The sequence below is a fragment of the Triticum urartu genome, chromosome 2, assembly GCF_003073215.2.
Source record: "Triticum urartu cultivar G1812 chromosome 2, Tu2.1, whole genome shotgun sequence".
Lineage (NCBI taxonomy): Eukaryota > Viridiplantae > Streptophyta > Magnoliopsida > Poales > Poaceae > Triticum > Triticum urartu.
Window position 1 is genome coordinate 701,799,673 of NC_053023.1, and position 7,159 is coordinate 701,806,831.

The window sequence follows — 7,159 nt, forward strand, 5'->3', positions numbered from 1 at the left end:
ACGATAGTGCTTCTTAGCCATGGTCCACGCTTCTCGAGCATAGGTAATCATCATATTGGTAGCATAGGTCAAGTATTAAACTTGCCATGTGCCTCTTGGGTGAATTTCTTGACATTGGGCACTTCTTTCTGCGACTCGGCAAGCTTGGCTTTGATTAGCTCTAGCTTATTTAAGAGATCTTTATTCTCTTGCCAAAAAGTATGTGTTAAATGTAACAAAATCTTGTGTCAAACGCATGTCGACCCTTAATTCGGCCACCCGTGCCCAAATTAAGGCTCGAAGGCTACTGGGTTTCGCGCTTCTCAACTAAAAGCCATTAAAGGGGTACATCAATCCCTTGATCAGGTGTTGCCACCCGACATATGGCTCGGGGGCTACTGCATTGACGATTCAATTAAAAATCAAAGTGCAAAATGGTTTCCGAGGAGATTATGATACTTTAGTTGGTCGGCCGCACCCAGTCTGAGTCTCGAGAACTATTGCGCACCGTGTTTCCATTCCTAAAAGTATACTACCGAGGAAGGACTTGATCCTCAGACCATTACGTGAATCGACCTGAGTCTCAGGGGCTACCGAGATCAACGGTTTTATGTTATCATTCAAGTGCATCTCAAATTTTAGGCCGTCACACATCTTGAGGGCTACTGGTTATACATCTCGAGAGAGAATAAACTACACCACTCAGAAAAAATATCCGCAAAAAATGAGCCCAAGGCTGAGGTGGTGCACCACCTTGGAAGCAGACCAGCATAAAGCTCAAATGTTAGTGGCCAGCTTCACATAGGACTTTTCAGGCATTAAGCTAGAACCCCTTCAACTTTTTCAAATTGTGTTAATCTATAACACCTCAGATGCAGACCGGCGTTGGAACTCGGCTGCATAGAGACACCTCAGATGCGGTCCTGCTTTGGAACTCGGCTGCAAGAGGACACCGTCGCACGGGAAAAACTTTAAACCCGGGGTGTGGCATAAAAATAACAAGGCATTGATAAAGGTCGGGAACTTAAGGGGCTCCTCGGATGCTCGACGTGTGAACTCTTCGAATACACATCAGCGATCCGGAAGATCAAAGATGAGAAGATTTGTTGAACCAGATTTCAAGACCGACGACCGAAGACAAAGAACAGTTCGGAAGAACCGAGGAGCGTCCCCAACTAGAAGATCGGTTCAAGGGGCTACTGTTGGAGTCCTGGACTATGGGGTACTCACCACGTCGTCTCCCAACCAGGTAGGTCGGAAAGAGGACCCCCATGACGGTTCGCGAATGGGCCACTTCAGGCAGCCCATGACGTATACAAAGAAGATTCCACAAGACTTAGCGCACAAGACGAGGACTCTTCTAAACCCTAGGCCTCCGATGCATTATATAAACCGAGACTACGCTAGTCAATAGGACATCTTATATTCATTACAACGATATCATGGTAGATATCTGTACTATACTATCCCCAATATATGAATACAATCTCGAACTTGGATAAAATCATGTGTCCATGTTACTATCGCTACAAGACGCCTAGCTTAGGACCCTACCTCAAGATCTGTCGGATTCAGCACCGACACCTACGCCTAAGGTAGTGCCTGCTATAGCCAACACATCCGCTCTCTTTTCTCGTGAATGATCTAAACAAACTCAAAATCTTCCATCTTCCTCTGAATTTCTTTGATGATCATTCCTAATGATGCCGAGTGATTGCCTTGAATTTATTTGATGATCATTCCTGATGATCCCGAGTGATTGCCTTGAATCGTTTCATAGTCAATCGAGACAGCGCCTGCATGCGCCATAGGCCATAGCTTCGAGGGTCTCCGGATCCGTAAAGTTAGTGATATAGAGGAACCCAAATACTCCCCAGTAATAGCAGCGATAACACCCCTATCACCATGTCTTTTTATTGCTGCATCAACATGATTCTTAAAAAAAACGAGACCGGCCAGGACTAGCCTTTGACGGCATATTTTTATAGGAGAAAATCTCTAAGCAACCCCCTCGCCCATGCCAGGACTCGAACCAGGGAAGTTAGCCTAAGCATCAACATGAGTCCATCTTCAACCACCAGCTGGAGCATGAGCTCAGACATTGTTCTACGGGAATTAGGTCCAGGTCACTCATATATCGCTGAATAAACAGGAACGTAGGTAGGGGAGACTGGAATTCTGCGTTCCAATAAAAGAACGGTAATTTTTCTGGTTTCAAAAAAAAAGAACGGTAATTTTTTGTTCTTAAGTCCCCCAAAATAAAAAACGTAATTTTAGGTTCCACAAAAGAAAAGAGAAGACGTAATTTTAGGTTCCACAAAAGAAAAGGAAAAAAACCGTAATTTTAGGTTCCCACAAAAGAAAAGGAGAAAAGACTTTGGCACATATCAAGATGGTACATGTGCCCTACTTCGTTAGGAGATCGGGGGGAGGGCCTTTTTTTATCTTATTACTGTTTGATTTGAATCAAACAAGTGCAATAAGTACGGCTTGGCGAAGCAATCCTAAAAACAGCTCTCCTTAGGCAAAAAAAAAAGGGCCAAAGCGAGCCAAAACAAAACATGTAAACCCAAAAACAAAAAGAAAGGTAGAAGGTTAGCCAAAACATGTAAATCAAAAATCAAAAAGAAAGGTTAGAAGTGACATATCCTCAGGTTATGTAACACCACACAACACCTGATTTGCTTAAATGAATTAAAGGTTGTCTATATTGTAGTGGCCCCAATAATTAATGCTGAACTTTGTGATAAATGGCCATTTTATCACTTCATATAAACCCAATGCACATCCCTAATTCAACTTTACAGTTCCAAGCAAGGTGCATACAAGTTCACAGAATTCACAGAAGAACCAAGAGGTGCATACACTTGCCACTAGCTGGTTCACAGAATTCACAGAAAAACCAAGAGGTGCATACACTTGTCACTAGCTGATCCAATGAGAGTCTACCAAAATAAAGTACACGTTGACTTATGAGTAAAATAACTGGCCGTTCCAAACACCACAAAGGTGGCATAATAGGGCATCAGAAAGAGACAGCACAACATCTCTGGTACTATCCGGTCGCAATCAAGAGATGCGTACAACTTCACTTAGAACAAGTTCACTTGTCAATAGCTGGTCAAATGAGAGTTTACCAAAATAAAGTACAAGTTGACTTGTGAGCAAAATAACTGGCAAATTGGAACACCATAAAATAAGGTGCCATAATACGGCATCAGAAAGAGACAGCACAACATCTGGTACTGATTACTTCCTTCTGATCAATTGTTTTCTCTTGATCAATCAGACGTGTGGCAGAGACCACATGCTTAATTCCCACCGGTTTCATGCTCTTGCTGGATGTTTTCTCAGTCTTAACCTGGACGCCAGTGATCCATAGCTGATTCTTGAGGGGGCGAGATTTAATTTGCAAACCTATATATATACAAGAGCATTAGAGGCCTTGGCATCTTTTCAATGAAATGCATATGAGAGAGAGAGAGAGAGAGAGAGAGAGAGATTCACCTTGCACCACCCAAAACAAGATGGCACCTGAGCTGACGTCTTTTCCAGCATAATCCAAACACATTCTTTCACTCTGCCAGTCTTCACTCTTCCATGAGAATGGGAAAAAGATTGGGTCCTTGAGGTACACACAATGATTTTCAGAGAGTAGTTCATAAGCAGCAAGCCCATTTCGTGAGCATGTGTAGATAAAACCATCAACAAATACACATCTGCCATTTAGGAAGGAGTATCTGGACATATCCCTTGGCAGGCATTCTCCCAAAGGAGCCCAAGGCATGACAACATGCCACTGCTTGGCATTCAGGTCAAACCGAAGACAAGAACATGTGACAGTATCACAGACTATAAAGGAATCATCACCCACTACTACATATCCGGACAGCTTGACCTTCCTGTCAAGAAGGTGAGACCGATCTGCGACGCAGCGCACCCATGAGGTCGATCCAGTAGGGCGAATAAGGTGCGACTGACGATAAACGTGGAGAGTTTCAGTAAGAGCAAGAGTTGCGCAACCAACTTGGATAACCATTACAAAAGGATCAAATGGAGAAACAGGCCGCCGTGCAAGGTGATCGAAATCCTGACGTCTGGTGTCCAGGTTAAGCACATGCATGCCATCTTTCAGGAATGAGACGGCACATAGTTCTGAGCTAGTGACAAAAAAGTGCCTCTGACCATCATCATCTCCATGTACAATATAATGCGGTTTGAGAGGAGGAGCTATTCCTAACCTTGGAATCAGATCCATGAGACTGGTTTTATAGATAAATGATTGCGAACCAGCTTGGCAGATAATAAACAAGAGATGTTTGTCCATATGTGGCTTCACATAGGGAGAAGGAGGACCTCCTGGGAAATGATGCCTGCATGCAAGAAGCAAAATATGTCATGCACAAGAAACCTGAAATGAAATATCTAAGCCAAGCTCAAGCTTGTGGATCAAGACCTGCAACGATAATGAAGCAGTACTCCCTCTTCATGGGCTTGAGGCGGCAGCGCCTTGTCACCCTTATACTCTCTAAGTGATAGATAAGTGAACAGAAGATTAATTTGTAAGCAAGATGGCCAAAAAGAATGCATGGATTAATGGTCAAAATGAATGCATGGATTCAGTGGACTTACTGGAGAAAGCAGAATTCAAATTCATCAAGGTGTTTCATAGGCAACAACATGTCAACCTGGCGGGAGGTGGAGTGCAGGAGCTTGAGATCCGAAGGCTCAGGACCAAGGTGGAAGGTGGTGATAATGGCGTGTAGGTGGTCACGCCAGCATGAGAGCCCCACACAGATCCAGACACAGCACATGACCCCGCGGCCGAGATGGGTGAGGAAGCTATGCGCCATGCTTCTTGTAACAGAAGGAAAGAAAATCTTCACAGGGGGATCCAGCTTCAGACTTGTCTCTTCATGCCCGAGCTTGAGCTTGTATGCGTAGATGACATCTTTGCGAACCATGTAAACAGCATTGCTTTCTTGTGCATACACCCCACGGCCAAGGATAGGGACGTAATACTTGTCCTTTGAGGTGTGGGTTACCTTGGTCCAGCCTGAATTAGGGGCGGAGCAATTGAAGGTGAAGAAAAGGCAGTTTCTGAGGGAGAGCAGGATGAGCGTGCCCCCGTCAGGGCCCTGGCCAGGGAGCACTGCGTAGCCCTGGAGCAAGTCAGGACTCCACATGGGGTGGGAGAGCTCGACTTTGCAATGTTGGATGAAGGGGCCGCCGACCTGCTCCCAATGTTGTCCCGCCACGCCCTCTTCCTCTTGGATGACCAGGCGTTGCAGGACGAGACGGAAGCTGGTGGCAGAACAGAAGCTAGCGGACACCGCCCATATGTGGCCATCGGCGGAGATGGGCACGCACCGGCCACGCATGCTTGGATCCAACGGGGGAAGCAGTACTTCGGCCGGCAGCTCCTCCTCAGCCGGAAGCTGAAGCTGAAGGGCCTCGGTTTGCGCCTTCTCGACCCGCTGCAAGAGGCAGAGCGAGCGGCCGTCAGATGCCATGGCTGCGCGGGCGCTCCGGCTGCAACCCTGTGGCTTCTTGAGGTCGTGGAAGATCTGGAGCGTGTCGTCGCTCCGACCGGAGATCCGCCCAGATCTCGCCACGCCAAAACGGTGGAAGCGTAGGCCGCCGCTCATGACGCCGACGAGTAGCAACCAGGCGGGGCTCTCGTCGGCGTTGGAGGGAATGTCGACGAAATCCTTGCCGAGGGCGACCTCGAGGATCGGGGGGGTCGAGCGGTCAGGATAGGAGGCCCCCTCCGCTTTCCCCTCCTCAGCAGCCGCCATCTTCCCCTCCGCTTTCCCCTCCTCAGCCGCCGCCATCGCTTTCCCCTCCTCAGCCGCCGCCATCGCTTTCCCCTCCTCAGCTGCCGCCATCTTCGGGTTAGGGTTACGCTGCGTTTGGATGTCTGTATTGAAGGCCTCTGTATTGAATTGGTTTTAATTCCAATTCAGTCAGGAAAATGTAATGCATACGAATACGGATTCGGTTGTTTGGATGCCCATTGAATTGGCTTATGGAATCTTAGTATGTTTCAATACCAAATTTTGTTTGGATGGCAAACTATGGAATTGGATAGTGCTTTCTTCTATATGCATCAAATTTGTACCCCCATGTGTGGCTATAATTGAATGGATATATAGCAATAAAAATTAACAAATATTCTAGAAATGCATTATATAACAATATAAGTTTCTCTTGTCCAACTGAACTTTTCTTTGTGACGTTTTGGGTCTGAAGCCACGTAACGGTGTTGTGCAGAAGGAGTTGTTGATTTGTCCTGTTGAAGTTCTAAATGCCACCAATCATTTCTCTCGGCAATGAAACATATACATTGGAGGAGCAAGCACATGGGGTACTCCATCACCATGGCGCACATGGCAGCTTGATACCTCTTCCAATGCTTGCAAAACCAAATAAACACCAATTCGAATTTATAGCTGAAGAAGGGATCCAGGGAAGGGGAAGAACGACATCGAGGGAAAGGGAACAAGAAGATGGCGAATGACAAGGGTTTCGACGTCCAGAATAGATGGGAAGGACATGAGGGCTATTGTAGGCATGGGAGGAGATGGCCTGACGCCGCTGGAGATGGGCGGAATGGAAGGCCTAAGTCGGCCAGAGAGATCCGGCGACAGCCGTGCGGTGCAAGGATGGAGAAGAGTGAGCTGCAGGAAGAAGGTAAGGGGCGGCGGGCGAGGGGGCTTGAAGGCGCTGCTGCCGCCGGAGAGAGGAGGAGATCGGGGAGTTGGGATGGATACCTGCGTCGCCGCCGCCGCCGCGCCGCCCGCCTCCTGAAGCTTTTGGTCGCGCGGAGGAAGGAGACAGCCAGCCAGGTCTCGCGCGAGGTTATGTGTCCAAACGTTTTCTTTTGCGGGAGATGGCCAATTCGACCGAAATCGGAGCCAGGGAGGTCTGTATCGCGGGTAGGTTACGCGGGTGAGAGCGATTTCGCTCGTGTATTGTGCCCATTACAGCCCGAACATTTCGGTGCGCACCCAAATAGCTGAATTGAGGCCAGCGAATACCAAATCCGATTCAGAGGACTCAATACGGACATCCAAACGCAGCGTTAGGGATTTGGGGACAAGTCGGGGGGAGGGGGTGTTTAGGTAGTTGCCTACTTGGTCTTTTATTCACGCAATACGCGCGTGCGACCCAGAGGCCA

General features: G+C 47.4%; 1 pseudogene; it reads right to left on the bottom strand.

The window, feature by feature from the left end:
* Nucleotides 1-2,989: 2,989 nt before the first annotated feature.
* Nucleotides 2,990-5,904, bottom strand: LOC125539893 (annotated as a pseudogene).
* Between the last annotated feature and the right edge of the window lie 1,255 nt (nt 5,905-7,159).